The 21,750-nt window shown below is 42.1% G+C and overlaps 1 protein-coding gene across 2 annotated transcripts in view; it reads right to left on the bottom strand.

The window, feature by feature from the left end:
• The window catches only part of LOC114300550 (uncharacterized), a 40,490-nt gene that overhangs the window by 16,919 nt on the left and 1,821 nt on the right, over positions 1-21,750 (bottom strand). The window lies entirely within an intron of this gene.

Genomic DNA, 21,750 nt, shown 5'->3' with positions numbered 1-21,750 from the left:
ATATAATGCTATGGAAATGAAATGTCTCGAAATGCGTGCACACGGGCACGCAAACCGAGAAAATACATGAATGCAATGAAAATGAGATGCCTCAAAATACGTGTGCGCGGGCACGCAAACCGAGGTGATGGCAGAATGCAATGAAAATGAGACGCCTTGAAATGCGTGCGCACGGGCACGCGAACCGAGGCGATGGCGGAATGCAATGAAATGACATGAAAACATGATATGGGCTTATACCAACATGAATGAGCCTCAGCCACACTCACATAGGATGCCGGCGGATAAAAATGGGGTGCCTCGAAATGCGTGCACACGGGCACGCAAATCGAGGCAATGGCAAAATGCGATGTAATGTCATGAAAACATGATATGGGCTTATACCAACATGAATGAGCCTCAGCCACACTCACATAGGATGCCGGCAGATAAAAATGAGGTGCCTCGAAATGCGTGCACACGGGCACGCAAACCGAGGCAATGGCGGAATGTGATGAAATGACATGAAAATAACAAATGGGCTTATACCAACATGAGTGAGCCTCAGCCACACTCACATAGGATGCCGGCGGGTAAAAATGGAGTGCCTCGAAATGCGTGCACACGGGCACGCAAACCGAGGCGATGGTATGTGTCTCGAAATACGTGCACGCGGGCACGCAAACTGAGGCGATGATATGTGTCTCGAAATACGTGTACGCAAGCACTCAAACCGAGGCGATGATAAAATGCTATGAAAATGACAAGGAAATAACAAATGGGCTTATACCAACATGAGTGAGCCTCAGCCACACTCACATAGGATGCCTGCGGGTAAAAATGGAGTGCCTCGAAATGCGTGCACACGGGCACGCAAATCGAGACGATGGCGGAATACAATGAAATGACATGAAAATGACAAATGAGCTTATACCAACATGAGTGAGCCTCAGCCACACTCACATAGGATGCCGGCGGGTAAAAATGGAGTGCCTCGAAATGCGTGCACACAGGCACGCAAACCGAGGCAATGACGGAATGCGATGAAATGGCATGGAAATGATAGCAATCATTCTAATGGAATTTCAGCAGTAAAATATGGGGGAAAACAGCCCCGAAATGAGGCGAAATGACATGAAATGCATGGAATTGTCCCGAAATGCGAATCTAGGCACCCGAAATGACCTATAGCTATGCCAAACATGCACAATATGGACATGCAATGCAAAGACAGAAGCTAGACAGTCCCAAAAGATGCACTTTCACAGTTATAAACATGGCCAAACAGCAAGCATAGGTATGGCAAAAATGGCATGCAAGAGTAGGGGCCAAAAGAGAGGTAATGAAGCAAGTGGTATAAGCAAAACCCAAACTGAAAAATTTCCTTCTACAACATTGAAGAGGGACCAAAAATATGAATATTTACAGTATATGGCAGCCTCAAAATCAGTATACAAACATGATAGAAATGTGATGCAAAATAAGGCTCAAAAGTGGCTATAACATGAGGTATGCAAAATAATCACCAAACAGCCAAAGACCCTTAATAAAACATGTAGAATGGACCAAAATAAGCACTTTTCCAGAACTGTAAAATGGTCAAAAACAAAAGCATGGTAGGTTAACTAAACATGCAAGAATGGGGAATAAAAGAGAGATATAACATGAAGTGACCTATGGAGGCCCCAAACCATGAAAGGACCTAAATGAAACATGAAGTATGGACCAAAATAAGAACTTTTGCAGAACTGTAAAATGGCCAAAAACAAAAGCATGGTAGGCTAACTAAACATGCAAGAATGGGGAATAAAAGAGAGATATAAAGGTAGGTATAACATGGAAATCCCAAATGGTGTTGAGCCCTTATTCAATGTTGAAGAGGGGCTCAAAATAAGCCTAATATCAGTTTACAACATGCTCAAAAACAGATTGCTCATGGGCCAAAAATAGCATGCAAGATTATGACATATAAGAGGATCAATGAAGCAAGTGTATCATGGAGGGCTCAAACAGGGTTGAGCCCTTAATGAAAAGTGAAGATGAGCTCAAAAGAGGGCCCTTTTCAGTTAGGGCCGGAGCTTGAAACAAAAAGCAAGTGGGGCTTACAAATAAATCAAGAAAAAGGGTCAAAAGGGGAAAAGTATCACTTACCCTTGAAGACTCAAACTTTTGTTGCTTCTTGGATCAATTTGCAGCTTCCTTGGCCTTTGAGAAACCTTCCTTGTTGCTGGAAATGAGGTGGTGGTGGTAGAGCTTGGTGGTGTAGAAGGAATGATGGTTAGGGACTTAGAGATTTTTCAAGAAATGAGAGGTATGGAGATGGAGTTGTGTATGGAGGCTTGAAGGTGAAATTTTCTAACCCCAAAATACTACAAGGCTTGCTTGCTATATAGGCCAACAAGGGGTTGTAAAGGTGGGGGAAAAGGAGAGCAAAATTCCCCCAAAAGGGTCCCCCCGGATGTAGATATTTTTGGGAGAAAACCAAGGCACAGCTGGAATGCACTCAACCTGAAGAAGCAGGCCGGCCAGGTACTTTTGCTGCAGGTGGCCGGCCGGCCACTTAACATAGCCGGCCGGCTAGGTCAAAGAAAAAAACGGCCGGCCGGCCAGAAAAAGTGGCCGGCCACCCCCTAGGATGAAGCCCCAGAAGTTAGCTTTCCAATGGCGCAAACCTTGCATTAAAATTCCTCCTGTAGAAAAAGTTATGCCCCTTTCCGTGAAGCCGCGCAGATTCAGTCCAAGCGGACTTCAACCAACCACATCTCCCCCCCCCCCGGACTTGGACTTGGGAGATTCTTGAGTGCAAAATGAAGCCCCAGAAGTAAGCTTTCCAATGGTGGTGGCCTCATATCTTAATTCCTCTTGTGCAAAGAGTTACGCCCGTTTCGGTGAAGCGGCGCAGCTTTTTCTCCTTCCCGGATTCATGCTGAACCACTTTTGACCAAAAAGAAGTTGGCTTTTCGGCAAAATTACTGGACTCCCACCAACTTTTGGTGTCCTCTCATGTGTGTAGATCACATATATGTGGTTTGGGGTTGGCAACAGTGACTCCAGGGTGTTCAACATTGCATTTGAAGAGGAGGGGCAAAAATGGAAAGAAAAATTAATGGCCGGCCATAAACTTTTAGGATCCTCCCAAATGTGTAGATCACAAATATGTGGTTGAAAGTTGGCAACACTAACCCCAGGGTGTTCAACATTGGCCCGGAAGAGAGGGGTAAAAAAGTAATTTTACAATTACTGGCCAGCCATGGGTTTTTAGGGTCCTCCCAGGTGTGTAGATCACAAATATGTGGTTGAAAGTTGGCAACACTAACCCCAGGGTGTTCAACATTGGCCCGGAAGTCAGAAAAACGGGCGCCGGGAGGCTCCGGAGGAGAGATAACTGGTTGCTGCAACAATTATTAGCCTCCCACCCTTCAGTGACCTTCCTGGTGATAAAACAGAGGTACCTGCCAAAAATGAATGAAAATCGATGCAAAACGAATGTTCGGGGACCAAAACACGCAGTTCGGGGCCCTGGAAACTGCCCGTTAAACACCGAAAGTGGCGTTCGGCCGCGAAGTGGGTTTCCGGGACCCCAGTGTCCCTCAAAAGGGAGCAAATAGGAAGTATGCCAAAAACCGGAGCAAAAGGAGATGGTTAAGCGGTCCCGAACCGAGGCACACGGCCTGACGGCCCCGAAAACCGGAAACCGGACTCCGAAATGGGAACAATGGCCTACGGCCACCAAATGTAACCTACGGACATTGAGAGATGGTCTGCGGGACCTCTCCCTTCCCTTAGGAAAAGAAACAGAGAAAACCGAGTCTGGTTCGCAAACCGAGACAAGGCACAGAAGAGGGTTCAGAAGTCCGGAGGTAGGGCTCACGGCCGTGACTCTGAAACTTCTGAACAAGCACATTACGCAATATCACCAAGTGCTCAACTGGTGACGTCTAAGTCTCAAGGTCGGTCAAAAATGGGGTGTCTACATGTTGTCTGTTTTCTCTTTTGCAAGGTAGTCTTGGAACCATAGCTTCAGAAGGCTCTAATATCCCCTAGGTACTCTGGACTTATGTCGATAGACTTTGTCAGGTCAGAGATTTAGTTCAAAGGCAATCAGTGTTTCCTTCGCTAGAGGCGGGGCAAAGAAGGGCCAGACAGGGCTCACCGGTTCAACTGATCCGACAGTCACTAGTTACATCACCTTTGTTCAAACTCAGCAGACCGTGATAGCACAGAGTCCGAAAAAAATTGTGGCCATAATAGCAGCATTAAACCAGGGAATTGCCATGCAAGATAAGACCATTGTTGAAACGCAACGTCCATCTGGGGCATCTGCCGCACATGCAGTCTCAAGACCCCAGCTGAACTCTGACCCACTTCCGCCAGCTGAAGATTTGCATGGTCCGGATCCGCGAGAAGGGTTGGCTCAAGCCCGAGTTTTCAGACCCTTGGTACAGTCTAATGAGAGGCCTTATCCCCTTGATACTACTAATCTCGATCTGACCTCGATGAAAATTGCGAACCTTGAGAAGCAATTCAAAGAGGCACAAGGCATTAACTCCATTAACGACATTAAGGATGGATACACCGAGGCTGCCGTACAACTTCTAGACAGAGTCAAAATGCCACATATTGACCATTTCGATGGGTTTAGAGATCCTATGGTACATATCCGGCTTTTCTTGGATGCCCTGAACTGATGGGTATGACTAAGCTACAGAAACTCTTTCTGTATGGCAGAACCTTGTCGGGTGTAACAGCCACTTGGTACGCCGAGTTGGAGGATACATTGAAGCAAAACTGGGAAAAGTTGGCTAAGGCTTTTGTCAATCAGTATTCTTGCAATACCCAAGTTGAAAATGACCATTCAAGAGCTTGAAGTAACCCACCAGAACCCAATAGAGCCTTTTGTGGAATTTGTTACAAGGTGGAGAGCAAAGGCAGCACAGATGACAAATCGGCCTTCTGAGAGGGATCAAGTGCGGATAGTGGTGCAGAACCTTGAGCCTGATATACTGCAAAAGTTAATAGTTGTTCCACTATTCACTTTCAAAAGTTTGCATGACTTGGGGGTTCAAATTGAGAATGTGTTCAACAGAGGGATTATTCCTAGAACAAGTGAACCAGTAAGGAGGGTTTTTGCCAGGAGTGCCAATGCTGGTAATAGCACTGTTCCCAAACCCACTAAAAGCAATACAGTCGCCACGGCCGACCCTTTTGCCAATGCCAACCCACAAATAGCCTACCCAGCCCGAGCTCAAGGCAGAACTTTCATCCCCCTCTATATGAACCTAACCAACGCACTAAAAGTCCTGATGGAGAGAGGGTATCTCAAACCGCTTGATCCTCAACCTCTACCTGACCCACTCTCTGCCAGACATAACCCCACCAAATACTGTGTGTATCATCAGCAGCGCGGCTATGGCGCCAATTGTTGTTACCGCCTTCGTCATGAGGTCCAAAATCTCATCGACAATCAGACGATAGCTCCACCTCAAGACCCCAATGACCAAGTACCTCATCCATATCTCAACCTCATCCATACACTGCCACCCACCTACAATCCTAATATATACACCCCGACCCATCTACCCAAGCCTGAGGTGTTTATCCCAGAAAGCATGGACTTAAGCATGATGGATGCACTTGAACCCCAATCATCTCAATCCTGTGAACCCACTATTTCTGAGCTGATGAGAATGATTGAAGATCTTTAAAGAAATATGGCAGATTTAGCCTTTGTGGTTTTGGCTCTGTCATCGACCACATCACATGCTAGAAATTTCATGCCAAAAGGCTCCCCAACCTTGGGGCAACCTACAATTGAAAATGGCCAACCTAAAGCTATCTTAGGTCTAGGCAATGACATGTCGACAATAACTGGGCTCTGCTCTGATATAGCGACCGAATCCCTAGGCAAAGTGGAGGCAAGTGGTAAGAATAAGGTAGGGGTAGGCATTGGTCCCTATGAACCTCTTCAGTGGGCTGTTGAGGCTTTGAAGGCTGAAGGACTGAACAAATAGCAAGTGCTCGTAGTTGTTGCAAAGACTGTGGATGACACCTTTGCCACTCAGAATGAGAGCATTCTGAATCAAGGGGCAAGCCGAGAAAAAGGATGTCGTACCAGAAACACCTCTTTCAACTCCAATCCTACACTCAAAAGAGATCATCAAACCCAGTCAGCACCTACCAACCCCTTTGTTGGTATATCCATAACTCCACAAACCTCGAAGTACCAACCCCGAGGCCAGAGGGTCTTCGCCTCGCTTTACATGACCTTATCCAAGGCTCTTCAAATCCTTATAGGGCTAGGCCATCTCAAACCCATTGAGCCTCGGCTCTCCCGGATCCCCTTCTAGCTAAGCATGATGGGCCAAATACTGTGCCTTCCATCAACAAACTGGCCATGACACTGACCTTTGTTTTCGTCTTTGCCATGAAATACAAGATCTGATTGATAAAGAGGTCATTGTCACACCAGGTCCTGCATATCGGCACTGGATCGATGAACTTGGGAGACAATGTGATTATGTGATCGAGGGATGAACCACCTATTGATGGTGCTCATTTTTATTCCAGATGTGGTGGATGGCACGCACTGTTTTGAGCAATGTGCAAATGTTGGTTATTTTACTTCCTGACTTAGGTATTGAGTCAATTTTGTCGTGTTGTATTGAGTCTGTCTTGTTGTGTCGAGTCAATTCTGTTGTGTTAGAGTCGGGTGATTTTGGGGGTGTTACCTCGGACATCACTATCTTGTTTTGTGTTTGTCTTTTACACTCTTTCTTTTGCGTCTGTTTCTGCCATTGAGCTAGTTGCGCCAGAAGATTTGAATGAAACAGGAAAGCTTTTCACCTACTTTTCTGTGCCTTGAAATCATTGCATTGACCTAAGTTTTTCAAAACTTTTTTAACGCTGTAATGAAAACAAAGAGGAAGGAATTCCTCGGGATTTGCAAAAATTTGGTCAAATTAAGAGAAAGAGAGGCATGCTAAGCCCTTAATGAATGAGATCATGTTTGTTAATATGAGTACTAAGAAGGATCCTGGTTTGATCCAGATTGGTTGTACATTGTCTTCGGCGCGAACGACTAGTCACTTTCTTAAAAAATTTCAAAAAATGTTTTGTGTGGTCCTGCGAAGACCTGTGTGGAATTGCTCTCGGAATTGTGTAGCATAGGATCACTCTCAGCCCCGAGACTCGACCCCCTTTTCTTTCAAACCTTGAACCTTAATCCAGAATGTTCAAGCAAACAATCACAATACAAGGCTTGTATGGCCGGATTGGAAGTAACCCTTACACTATGGGCAATAAGTTTAGATGTCGTCAAAGGAAGCTTGCAAAGCTAGATCAGAAGTAGCCCTTGAACTAGGGGCAAAAATGTCAGATGTGCTCAAAGATTCAAAAAATGGGTCATTCCGCGAACCAATGAAGACTAGCAAGAATGCCAAATTCCAGCAGCTGGAAGAAGAATGGGATACATAGGCAACTTCATTATGAAGTTCGACCCCAATCATTTTCAGCCTGCTTGGCTCATCCATGTTGGTTGGTTTATCCTTGTTCAACTCGGCTATTCTATCCATGTACAAATTGGCTCAGTTTCATTCAAAATTGGATTGTCCTACTCTATTAGAAGTTTCAGCTACAAGACAATTCAAGTTTAGATCTGAGGTTGTGCATCGCAAGAGTAAATTTCATTTTGTTCGAGCAATGGCCATTTCCAAAAACAATTGTTGAGGATTTTTAATAAGGTTTACTAGCTTTCTCGAAAATTATTCTATTTTTCCAAAACTGGACCATTTCTTGGACCCAAAGAAAGGAAAATTTTCAGTGCTCACAACCTGACTGGCATGATTTCAAATCAAAAAGTCGAACAAGCATGTTAATCTAACTCTCATATTGGTCAAAATTGTTTTAGTAGAAAGCAAACCAAAAATGGTCAAAATGATAAAGTAGGGGCACAATTGAGTCAGGTTTTCTGTCTGTTCCCCATTGTCAACATACTCGCCGGAAAGGGCATCATATTCGCCAGAAAGGGCACAAATGAAGCTAACTGCAAAGGGCCAAAAGCTCTCACATCCTCCAAGTAGCGAGGTATCAAGCCAAGTGCGAAGCACGAATTGGAAATAAGGCTGGATATTCGTTTCCCTCATCTGGGACGATCACGCTCAAATTGGCGTCTGACCTGGAATGGGGATGTAGAAAATGCAATGTGTGAGACCAATCAATTGTATGCCTGGCCGATGGGACATGTTGTAACTCACCTCGATCAAGCTAAGCCAGGGGCATCATCAACCGATGTCAATTGCAGATCTACTGCACATCCTGTCGCAGTACAACCCCTCTGTGGGAAAGCTCATTAGTTGTGAGTGAAAGAATGAGAATCTAGTAGAATACTAGGGGCAAGAGCCCATAACTTCCTGTTTATCCATCAACCACCCAGGGGAGGGATAAAAAATAAGAGAGATTGAATAATAGAGAGATGTGCGCTGAGAGAAAAAGTGAGAAAATGGCTTTTTCAGAAAAATAGAGATTGAGTGCCAGAGTGATGTGAGAATCACAAATGAGAAAGGGTGGGAAACAATATCTGAAGAAAATAGCTCCTCGTGAATCGAGAGGTCTCCCACCGATGGATAGCAGAGTATCTGGATCTTCTACCGATGGATAGCAAAGTATCTGAATGTTGTGTGTGTGTTTTTGTTTGTCTCGATTCTTATTTTAAGTCGATTCGAGTGTCAATAGATGTGTTTAGGTTGTTTTACGTTCGTTTTCCTTTGTTGAGTCGTGGTGTACTGTGGTCAGTCGTAGTCTCAATACCCTGTTAAGAACTCATTTTTCAATTTCAAAAATAAATTGTTTTGTACTTAGAGTGCCGTGTCATTCTCCACATTTGTGCAAAACAAGATTCTTTCTTTCATGAACTGCAGGGCTCAACCCAGGTCATTGTGAGAACAATAGAACGAGGACCTATCTGAAGCTATATGGATTCTAGAATACAAAGCAAAAGAAAAGAGGAAAAATTTGGAGCATCTGAGTTTGTTTCACCTTCAGCAAATTCCGAGATTGCATTCTGAATGTACCTCTTCAGGCCTTGTCAATGCTCTGAAGTATAAGTGTGCCTCTACCTCAAGCTCAAGCTCAAGCCTGCTTTAAAGCTAGAACGGCGATCAGAAGTGCTCTCCCTGAGTACGATTTCCTACCAGAGACATCTTGGCTGTGTTTGCAATGAGTTCTTTGGAGATCAACTGCGACGGTGGAAACTAAAGTTCGAATGGCGATGCCTAGAACACAAAGGTTTGGAATTTTCGAGATTAAAGTCTGGTTTAAATACCCAGGGGTGTATCTTCGAATTGAAATTTGTATAGCAGCCCCATAGATTGAGATAGCATGTATGCACCTCAATTCTGGATACTGAACCAACCTAGTCTGTCACCCCGTTGAAGAATAGGGAAAGTTGCAAATATGATCAGCGGCATCCGTGGCTTCTACATGTAGAGGTTACCCCTTGTCAGCATTTCAGGACTTTTGAACTGTGAGTTAAAGGTAAGAATTCGAAGGGGGAGATCCCCATCAGAGTAGAGCGATTCATCGTCACTCGCCTCATGAGGTGCTTTCTAAAGCGTCGCTTTGTTTTGTTTATTGCATTTCCTAAATATCATGCAGTACATTGTTTGTAACATGTATCATATCATCGCACGTATTGCATTTATGTGTATCTTGTGTTATCTTGTATCATTTATCCTTTTTTCGCTGAGCAGCGTTTAGGATCGTTGTCTCCCGGGACTTATCTCAGGACGCGTGAAGAGTGCTCTCAATTGGTTTGTTTTCAAACCTCTTCTCACGATTTCAGCGTGGTTAGAGTACTCCTTTCCTCACACGATCTCAGCGTGTTTGGAATTTATCTCAGGACGCGTGAAGCGCGCTCCTGATTAATTTGTTTTCAACCTCTTCTCACGATTTCAACGTGGTTAGAGTTTTTTTTTTCTCACACGATTTCAGCGTGTTTGGAATTTATCTCAGGATGCGTAGAATGCATTCCTGATTGGTTGTTTTCAGACCTATTCTCACGATTTCAGCGTGGTTAGAATGTCCCATTCCTCACACGATTTTAGTGTGTTTGGAATTTATCTCAGGATGTGTGGAACGCATTCCTGATTGGTTTGTTTTCAGATCTCTTCTCACAATTTTAGCGTGGTTAGAGTACTCCTTTCCTAACACGATTTCAGTGTGTTTGGAATTTATCTCAGGATGCGTGGAATGCGCTCCTGATTGGTTTGTTTTCAGATCTCTTCTCCCGATTTCAACGTGATTAGAGTGCTCTTTTCCTCACACGATTTCAGTGTGTTTGGAGTTTATCTTAGGATGCGTGGAACACATTCCTGATTGGTTTGTTTTCAGATCTCTTCTCACGATTTCAACGTGGTTAGAGTGCTCCTTTCCTCACACGATTTTAGTGTGTTTGGAATTTATCTCAGGACGCATGAAGCGCACTCCTGATTGGTTTGTTTTCGAGTCTCTTCTCACGATTTTAGCGTGGTTAGAGTGTTCCTTTCCTCACACGATTTCAGTGTGTTTGGAATTTATCACAGGTTGTGTGGAACACGCCACTGAGTGGTTTTTTTCGAATCTATTCTCACGATTTCAGCGTGGTTTGAGTGTTCCTTTCCTCACACGATTTCAGCATGTTTGGGATTTGTTCTTCCTCCTCTCACGATTTCAGCGTGGGTGGAGTATGTTACCCTTTGCATCTACTGCACTACCTGTTACGTCCATTACATCATACCTTCTTATCACCTACATCCTTTTCATGTTAAGCTTAGTGTGGCACGTGCCTATATATTTCTTTCGTTGAAGCATGGTTCTGTGATAATGTGTACGCGCCTATTCCACTAAGAGAATTGTGGTCTGAGGGTGTCAGCACATTTTCTATGTTAGACGTAGCCTAGTTTGTGTCCATGCCTTTTCTAGGTAAAATGTGGTTTGGCTGTGTATCTGTAGACGTGCCTGAACGTCACGGCTCCGCGCGCGAAATGGCGCAAAATTCGTTTTGTTCTTAAGCTACTACAGTTCGGACTCAATGTCACGGTTCTGAATCTAATCTCGCAAAGTGCAATGCAAGACTAATAAATCACCAAAGAGTCCAAATCCACCAAATCGTTTTGGAAAACTGATTTTTATAAAGAAGTGTCAAACATGGACTGCTTTGCCAGATATAGAGTCGCCACCTAAATATTTTGCTTTGGGGGAATTTAAGAAACCCTAACTCGTGCCTAAGGCCACGTGTCCGTCATCACCAAAGTTGCCTCGGCTCGGGAACTTGGGTATGAGAGGGGAAGGTCATGCAATGAGCACCCCTGCTCGCCCGATGAAAGGATCGGCCTTTACTAACATGATATTTTGTTTTTGAAAACACATGTGTTCTTATTCCAGTTTATTAGCTAGCTTACTACGTGATGCGCACAGCATACAAGTATAGACTAGATCGCCTAAGTTGGAACAAAACATCTCATGTTTGTTTGAAAATGGTTTGAATGTGCTACTTGTAAGTAGGCTAAGACGTGGATTTGCCACCCTCAAGTGGGCTTAGAAAACATGATTTTGCCACTCTCGAGTAGGCTTAAAACTCGCATTTCAATGAATTGTTCCAATTCAAGTAATCCAACCTTCACCCACAGACATTCAGGCAATTAAACATTTAAGCAAATAGCCTCATGGCAAGCATGCTGTCATGGCAACACTCACACTCATGCAAGATGCTAAAGTATAAACATTTACCTAGTACTCCGAGCCAAAATAATAGCTAGTTAGTAATCAATGCATGATCCTAGTTTATGTTCAGATGGCTAATGCAACACATACAAAATGCAACTAGAAATACGCTCAGCTATTCTAAGATGTCATGTGAATGCAACTAGATAATATGTATTCAAATAGGAATTGAAACACGATGCAGTTAGTTTGATATGCCGAGCCCAGTGCATGCAAGACAGATGGATGGATGCAAACATGCAAACATAAGAATGCTAATTGAAATATGCCCTAAAACTAACCATCAAAAGCTGATAAGTACAAGGGAGAAAGACGTGAGGTTGGAAGACATTTACACACTCACGCACACTTATTACAAAATTCGCCCTCTCGACAGAGGGTCCGAATGAATAATACAAGCTAGCTACACTAAGCTATTCTAACTAATCTAATAATCTAATTAGACTAATTATTATAACACCGAATTGAAAATTAGCTATGCTAAGCTAATCAAGAATTTACAATAATGAATTAAATTAGCTAACACATTAACTAATTAATTACAAATTAACTAACTATACAAAGCAGTTAAAACGGCCTCGAGAAGCGGGGCATATGCATGCTCGGTTGGCTTCGCTCGGAAATCCGTTGACGTGCCTCATGTTGCCTCTGTTTGCACTATTTTAGATTGCTAAAAACTATGCCAACTTCTGAAACACTTCTGATCCACCTCATGGACAAGCTGAGAGGTCATCGGCCAAGAGGTGAAGCCATCGGCCAAGAGATGAGGGTCATCGACCAGTTTTGAAGCTATCGACCAAACATTTGTAGTCGATCGGCACACCAGATAGCCGATCGGCCATCTCTTCCTGCAAACAGCTCCTTTTGCGGCAACAGAGCACAAACAGAGACACGACAATGTATTTGCAAGAAAATGTTGTGCAACTACACTCCTTATCATGTTTAAAGCTCAAAGGAGTGTGGTGCTCGACTCTCGAGCCATCAATCACGCATTTCGATGCATGATGACCAAAGAGGCCGAGTTGCACAAATCAATACGAATGAAATGCACAAAAACACATAAATGCCTTAACCTCTACCATGCATGATCAAGAGGGTCGGCAACCAACGATAGAGGCACGTTTCATCACTTCAAGTATGAAACGCCCCTCATTCCTCGTGTTTGGCTTGACACCCAAATCAAACACAATGCAATGCATGCACAACTTAACAAAAGTAATGACATGCAAATGATGTAATGAAACATGAGCATGCAAGCACCATGTAATGCAACCTAAACATGTAAACAACACGCAAGAATCATGCAATGCGACAAGCAAGCGACAACATGCAATGTACCAAGCAATGCAATAAGCATGCAACAACATGCAATGTAATAAGCATGCAACAACATGCAAACCACATACCCAATGGAGTTAAACCGAAAATGGACAGACCTCATCCATGCCAAAAACAGTGGCCAAAATGTTGAAATGATGGCATGAAATGCAAGACAATGCATGTACATGCCCTAGCCCACCAACTAAGCATAAAAGCATAGCTCTCAAAAATGCTCAAGGAGTGGCAAATGTAAGAGTGTAGCAACACTATAAGCACTGAAATAAGGTATGAAATGATGCCAAATCATTCAATCAATACAAGCATGGCATGCTAGGGTCCTTAAAGCATAAAGCTACCAAAAAGGACTACAAAGGAAGCATGCAATACATGGTACAAAGGCATGAACCAATCATGGACAGAGTTCAAATAGGTCTAAACAAAGACCAAAATATGCTAAGATTGAGGCACAAATGCCTAGGCATGCATGTATACACACTAAGCCACAAACAAGGTAACAAATGCACAACCCTTAGAGGCACTCAAAGGGTGAACGAAGTGGGAACATGGCAATGCTACATGCTTTGAAATGTTATGTGATATGATGCCAAATCATGTACGTGGTACAAATGAAGCATGCTATGGTGCCCAAAGCTTAAGGCTAGCAAGGCACTTGCACTACAACTATGCAGAACATGAAGCATATGGCAAGGGAAACCCAAAACAGTCCTAAAACACGTTAAAATGAGTCTAAAACATGTATGGAAGGAAGTCAAAATATGCTAGCATGAAGGGCATAAAGCATGATGGATGCAAGGCAAATGAGGTGGATTACACTACACCTATCAAGACCAAGCATGAGTTGGCTTCGCCAACAAAAATCAGAGTTATATCATGGCAAATTAACCCCAAATACACATTAAAATGATAGCTCGCAAGCTTAGGCATGAAGGCATACGCAAAGGCTCATGTTCAAGGCATAAAGGACCAACCCTTTAACGCATTGAAAAAGTGAAAGATGTGAGTGCATGGAAATGAAACATGCTCTGAAATCACATAACAAATGATGTCGTATCATTCAAATAGGTTAAGCAATGCATACTAGTGGACTTGATGAACAAAGCTAACAAGCTAGGATGAACCATAGCTATACAAATCATGGCGTGCATGGCCAAAAAAACAAAAATAAGAGCTTAAGAATGCTAAAACATGACCAAAAGCTTCTTAGAGTTAAGCCAAAATCACGTTAGAATGACATGTTAAAGCATGATACACATTAGGCTAATTCATAGAATTGCACTACAAGTGCATAGAGCATGCAAGGGCCAACCAAACCAAATCTTAACAGAGGTATGAATGGCAAAACATCACCAAAAACATGCTGAAATAGAATCAAATCATGCTAGAAAGACATGCTACTTCATGAAGCATACAAGACTAGTTTGTGAGAAATACACTACAAGTGTATAAACCATGCAAGGAGTGAGCCCACCAATCAAAATCAGAGTTATAACATGTCCTAAAAGTCACAAAAACATGCTTGAAAAGAGCTAACACAGGCCACAAAAGCATGCTACTTTGTAAGGCTAACAAGCCTAGCAAAGAGAATTTACACTACAAGTGCAATAAGCATGCAAGAGGTGACCAAGACAGCTAGGTCTGATAAGTCATAAAAATGAGCCTAAACAAAGCCATAAAGAAGTAAAAACACGAGCTCATTTGGTTGGCCATCAACACTAGCAATCAAGTCTAGAGGAGAGGGGACCACCCTCTGCTATTTGGGCCCTCAAAACAGGGTTTTTACCATTGAAAATCCTCTGGATTTCAGTGGTTCTAAGACCAAAAAGAAGTTGTTTGAAAAGTTTGAAAGTTAGCTCATAAGGCCTTACAAGCCAAGGAACAAAAGAGAGGACAATCCCCTAGCCAACCAAGGCACAAACCAAGACTTTTAGGACTGAAAAACAAGGGAAAAATAGAGGTTTTTGTAGTTCAACACCACCCCAAAAAATAGCCCAAAATAATGGAAAAATGATGGTGAAGTAAGTGTGCAAAACAAGCTTGAAAGGGAGAGATGCTTACCCTTGATGCACAGCTGCAAAACCAGCCCAAAACCTGAGCTAGAACTACCTTTTGGAGCTCAAACAAGGCTCCAAAGAATCTCAGCCCATTGGTGATCAAGTTTGATCAAGGATGCCTAGGCAAATAAGAGGTATATCTCCAAGTATACCTCTTGCATGCACACAAGGGCAAAAGGGAGAGCAAACTTGAGGGAAAAGTTGAGCTTTAGCTCTGGAATTTGTAGAGACAGAGAGAGAGAGATTTTAGTGTGAGAAGCTCCCACAATTGCTCAAAATGTTCTAATCCCTTAGAAATGAGATATTTGGCTCCATATATAGCAAAAGGCAAGAGTTTGGTCGAAATATCTAAATATAGGACAGCTGGAGGTTGTGTGGAACAACTGGAGATGAAATATCTTCAAAAAAATCTGAGTTTGGGTCACTCTTGGCCGATCGGCCATCTTTTGTGCCGATCTGCCACTTATCTGTTACTTTTTTGGCCAATCGGCCAACAAAATCTGCTTTTCAAGCCCAACTTCAAATGGGTATAACTCCTTCATATGAACTCCTTTTTAGGTCATTCTTGTGTCCAAATTGAAGCCCCAGAAGTAGTATTTCCAATGGTGGTAGCCTTGCATCAAAATTACAACTATGCAAAAAGTAATGCCTGTTTTAGTGAAGCTGCTCAGTTTCAGTCCAACCGGAATGATGCCCAACTTCAATCAATCATATCTCCCCCATCCGGACTCGGCTTTAGGAGATTATTGAGTGAAAAATGAAGCCCCAGAAGTCTTATTTCCAACGGTGGTAGTGTCATAGCTTAACTCCAAGTGCATGGACAGATAGGCCTGATTTAGCGAGGACTGCTCGTCTCGCTCTTAACGATTCATACTCATCTTCTTCTCCAACTTGGTTTCTTCCCTCTTCTTCTCTTTTCTTCAACTACAAACCCCTAAACAAGGTGTTTTCAAGGATTTTCCAAAGATTTCATCTCTCTTTGATTCATTTTCACTTTGTCCTTGCTCGGTTTACCAAAAAGCGCAACATTTGACAAAATGCAAGCCTCGGAACATCGTAGAAACTTCTTTTCAAAAATATTTTGAAAGAAAGGGTTTTAAGGTCTAAAAACCATTCAAAATAGTTTTAGTCCAAAAATGGGGTGTGAGGTTAGGATTTGACTTTCTCCTTTTGCCGAAGAAATCAAACCTTTGCTCTGCACATCTTTCATCACCAAGTAAACCATCAGCAGCGCCCAAGTCTTAACGGCGGTCAAAAATGGGGTGTCTACAGTGCCTTATTCACTACATCCATTGCATCGTAGTTTGTCTTATTGCATTCAGCATGTAGGATCATGATATTTCCTCAATAGATCATTCCTCACTTATATCATACCACCTAATTACTTGTATTCTTTCTGCGAAACACATAGTTCTACATTCCGAAACTTTTTTGTGTTAAATGTAGTTTGATTTTGCATCTCCATCCCTTTATGATATTTGTGTGGTTTGCACTGCTTGTCGTTTGATTATTTTAATTACATTGCATGTCATTTGCATTGTTTCGTTACATTGTATATCATTTACACTATTTTGTTATACTGTGTATTATTTTGCATCCTGCCCCTGAACTACGCTGGTCTGATTCCTTGCAAAGGGATACGTAGGCAGCCTGCAGGCTCAACCGTTCTTTTTTTTTTTATTGCTTGTTTGTCTGAGTCTTCGGCCTTGTCAAAAATGGGTCGTCTCTGGGTTTTGACATTCACTGCCGTCATTTCATGACTTTCAATTTCTGTCAAAGAGGGGCAACTGTAGACACCCCATTTTTGACCGACCTTAAGACTCAGATGTCATCGTTTGTGCACTCGATGATTGTGCATGTTTGTGCTCGTTTTGAGTATCCGAAGTTCTCGGCGGAACGCCTTGTCTCTGGACCTCTAAACCTCTTTGTTTTGTGTTTGTTTTTGGACCAAACATTGGTGCCTCTTGCTTGGAGGGGAGAAAGGCCTTGTCGGCCACTTTTGGCACTTGTCGGCCATTTTTCCTCCTTGTCAGCCACTTGAAGTGGTCAGTCAGCTAGGGGAGGTGGTCGACGGCCATTTTTCTCCTTTTTTCAGATATTTTCTTTGTCAGTTGTGCCAGCTGTTGATCACTGAATACATCCTTCATACATGGAAGCAAGATTTGGCTTGCATTTCTACATAAGGGGAGGTCTCTCCCTTATTTGAGGGGTTACAAAATTTTGTGAGCAAAATTTATCCCTCTCTCTCTAGAATTTACTCTCTCTCTATATTTTGTGCTTGAAAGTGAGTTTTCTTTACACATTTACACTATGACCCTTGATCAAACACCTTCACCTTGGAGTTGAGGTTCTTTGAGGCCCTGTTTGAGCTTCTAAGAGTGGTTTGAGCTCAGAAATTCTGCTGTTTGTTGGTGTGCTTTAAGGGTATTAAGCTTACCTCTTTAAAGCTTTGTTTTAGTTGCTTGTTTGGCCATCTTTGCATGCTAGTTTTAGACTGGTTTTAACTTCTAAAAAACTCTATTTTTATGGTTAAAATAGTGGTTTGAAGTTTGTTTTGGAGTTAGGGGTGGTCCACCATTTTTTGTAGCTTGTTTGCTAAGTGTTGTGCCATGTTTCAAAGCTTTCAAAACAACCTTTTTTGCCTTTTTAACCACTGAATTCCAGGGGAATTTTAGTGGCAAAAACTTGGTTTTGAGGTCCAAAATAGGAGGGGGTAGCCTCCCTTCCTTGTGTCTTGTTTGCAAGTGTTGATGGCCTAACATGTAAGCATGTTTTTCTACCCTTGTGTAGCTTAATTCAGGCATGTTTTAGCTACTGATTTGACATAATTTAGCTCTGTTTTGAGTTGCTTTGATCATATGAGCCATGTTTTGTATAGCTATAGTGTAAATGGCTTCACTAGCATTGTGTTTTAAGGCCTCTAGCATGTCTTGCATGAGTTGTTTGCATGCTATAGCATCATTTTGCATGTAATTTCAGTGCATATAAATCTATCACACTCTCACTTATTTCACTCTTTCATTGCTTTTGAGAGTTTTGCTTTGAGCCTTGTTTGCGAGCTATCATGTACGCATGTTTTTCTTGCCTCTTATGTTTTAATGCTAGCATGTTTTGGCTACTGATTTGGCATGTTCAAGCTTTGTCCAGAACTGGTTTGGTCATTTAAGCTTCATATTGCATGCCTCTAGCGTAGTGCTCTTCACTAGTTTTGATGATTTTGGTTTTTAACATGTTGTGCATGTGTTGTTTCCATGATTTAGTGTCTTTTGCATGCCATTTCAGCACTAAAAAGTCTGCAACTTCCCTCATTTTTTTATTTTTCCATTTGTTTTGAGGGTTGGTTAACCTTATAGTTGTGTTTAAGCTTGAGATAGAGCTTGTGCTCAATGGCTTTAACTCTCTTTTGAGGGTTCCTCCTAGCCAAAGGCATGATCTCTCTCATGTCTTAAACCATCCTTTGGTTGACCCTCCTCTCATTAGAGGACACTCATCTTAGACTTAACCAATTAAAGAATGACTTGGTAATGCTAAAATGAGTAAACAAAATTGAATCAAGTAAAACGTAACCAAGATAAGCATATTGTGTTTGCATTGCATGTGTTTGGATCGGACGTTAATCCAAAAACAAGAAATGTGGGACGTTTCATACTCAAAGTGATGAAACGCGTCACATTTCTTGGTCGTCGTCACCCTTGATCATGCATGATAGGGTGGTGGCCCTTTGAGTCTTATTTGTGCATTCATTGAGCTTGTACAAGCTTGGTTCTTTGTCCATCATGCATGAAAATGCTTGATTGGTGGCTTGAGAGCCAAGTGCCATACTCCTTTGAGCTTGAGAAATGATAAAGAGGTGGCAGTACACACATTTCTTGCAAAATACATTGTTTTGCCTCTGTTGCTCTCTGTTGCAGCAAAAATAGAAGTCTGGAAAAAGCAGTGGCTGACCGACCATATAAAGTAACCAACCAGCCACTTATACTAGCCGACCGACCAGTTTAGGTGGCCGACAGCCACCTTCTGTGGCCGACCGGCCACCAGTCCATTTTTGTACAAGAATGTTCTTGTTTTGAAGCAGAGGCAGTCTGGAAGTTGGTTCAGTATTCAGAGATCAAGATGACCGTAAACAGAGGCAGCCGATGGCAAGGAAATGGATTTTCGGGAGGAAACCCAACGAGCATGCATGTCTCCTTCGCCCGCGAGGCCACTTTATTGCTTTATTAGCTAGTTGTAGCTAATCATTACATGTGTTGTAATTAATTAGTTCAATTCGTTTTGTAATATTTTAATTAACTTAGTGTAGCTAGTTATTCAATTGTATTGTAATTAATTAGCTAGAATAGTTAATTAGTTATTTTGTAATAATTAGCTTAGCTTAGTGTAGCTTAGTTCTCATTTATTCGGACTCTCCTTCGTGAGCGCGCAATGTTGTAATAAGTGTGCGTGTGTGTGTGTGCGCGTACATGTCTTCCAACCCCACGTCTTTCTCCCTTTTATTTAACTGTTTTCGATGGTGAGATTAGGGACATTTTCAATTAACATACCTTATACTCGCATGCGTGCATCATTCATTTGTCTTGCATGCACTGGGTTTGGTGCATCATTCAAACTGTATTGTATTTCAATACTTATTTGAATACGTGTATCAAATTGTTGCATTCATATGCCATCTTAGGTAGCCGAGCCTATTATTCGCATTATTGCATGTGTTGCATTAGGCATCTTGTATAGTTAGGATCATGCGTGATTTCTAACTAGCTTTTGTTTTGGCTTGGAGTACACTGTATGTTTTACGCTTTATCATACTTGCATGAGTGTGAGTGTTGCCATGATAGCATGGTTGCCATGAGGCTATGTACTTAAGTGATTAACTGCATGAATGCCTGTGGATGAAGGCTTGATTGCTTGAATTGGAACAATTCGATAAATGTGAGTTTTAAGCCCACTTTGCGAAGTGGCAAATCATGTTTTAAGCCCACTTGAGGGTAGCAAATCCGCGCTTTAGCCCACTTAAGGGTGGCATTTTCAAACCATTTTCGAAAACAAACATGAATTGATTTGTTCCAAGTCTCGCGACTTAGTCTATACTTATATGCATGCGCGCCACATAGTAATGTTAGCTAATAATCGGAATAAGAATACATGTGTTTATAAAACAACATATCATGCTTAGTAGAGGCCGATCCTTTGATCGGGCAAGCGAGGGTGCTCATTTCAGGACCTTCCCCTCTCGTACCCAAGTTCCCGAGGCAAGGCAACTTTGGTGATGACGGACACTTGGCCTTTGGCATGAGTCAGGGTTTCCTAAATTTTCCAAAAATAAAATATTTAGGTGACGACTCTTTAATCTGGAAAAGTAGTCCAGTTTTGACATTATTTGATTCAAAATCTGATTTTCCAAAATGATTTGCCGGATTGGACTCTTTGGTGTTTATCAGTTTCACATTGCACTTTGTGAGATTAGATTCAGAACCGTGACAGGAGTCTGAACTATAGGACCAATTCGCGTCTCTCCAAAAAGGGGCGCGTGAAGAAAGTCGAGTCTACACTTGCTTTGGATTTTTTCGAGAATAAAATCGAAGTGACTACGATTAGCTCTCTAGTGTAAAATAGGAACACCCAGGTATTTCCCAAGATCAGTTGTAAGAGGGATATTACAGAGGCTGCTCAACTCCCTAACCTTCCTACGGTCAATGTTAGGTGACACAAAAAGTTTTGATTTTTGAAAGTTGATTTGAAGACCAGAGATAAAGCTAAACTCTTCCATAACTATAGCAATCAAATCACCATGCCTGGGGTCAGCGTTGGTAAACAGGATGTGATCATCAACAAAAAATAGGTGAGTAAGGCAAGGGCCACTCTTAGTAATTGAAACACCCTTCCAGCTTTTCCTATAAGCCAAATGGCTAATCATGTTAGATAATATTTCCATGCAAAGCACAAACAGATAGGGGGATAATGGGTCCCCTTGTCTTAGGCCCTTCATAAGTCTAAACTCCTCCAAAGCTTCTCCATTCCACAAAATAGAAGATTGCACAATTATGACACAACACATAATAAGATCAATCTACTGTGTATTAAAATTAAACTCATGTAGAGTTTCTCTAAGAAAATGTTAAGATATATTGTCATAAGCTTTCTTCAGGTCAATTTTCATAACTATACTACCAGATTTACCTTTCAAATGATGCATAGTGTGAATAGCTTCTTCGATGATGATAATGTTATCACTGGTATTTCTACTAAGGATAAAACTGCTTTGATTAGGTCTCACAATATTATCCAGGAAAGGTCTAAGCCTGTCCACTAAGAGTTTTGTGATGACTTTGTAGGTCACATTACAGAGGTTGATATGTATGAATTGTTTCACTCTTTCAGGGCTACTAACTTTAGGAATAAGAGCAATCAGGGTTCTATTGATCTCCTTAGGGATAAAGTGGGTAGCAACGCACGAGTTAACAAAGGAGCAAACATCAGCACCAACTATATCCCAATACTTATGGTAAAAAATAGCCTGGAAGTCATCCCTCCCAGGAACTTTGCAGGCTTTGATGTTATTCATAGCCTTCTTGATCTTCGTATCAATAATGACCCTATTCAAGACTTTATTATCCTCCTTAAAAAG

The sequence above is a fragment of the Camellia sinensis genome, chromosome 3 (assembly GCF_055761805.1).
Source record: "Camellia sinensis isolate YWXY chromosome 3, ASM5576180v1, whole genome shotgun sequence".
NCBI lineage: Eukaryota > Viridiplantae > Streptophyta > Magnoliopsida > Ericales > Theaceae > Camellia > Camellia sinensis.
The sequence above is the reverse complement of the archived record's forward strand: the minus strand, read 5'-3'. Positions and strand labels throughout refer to the sequence as shown.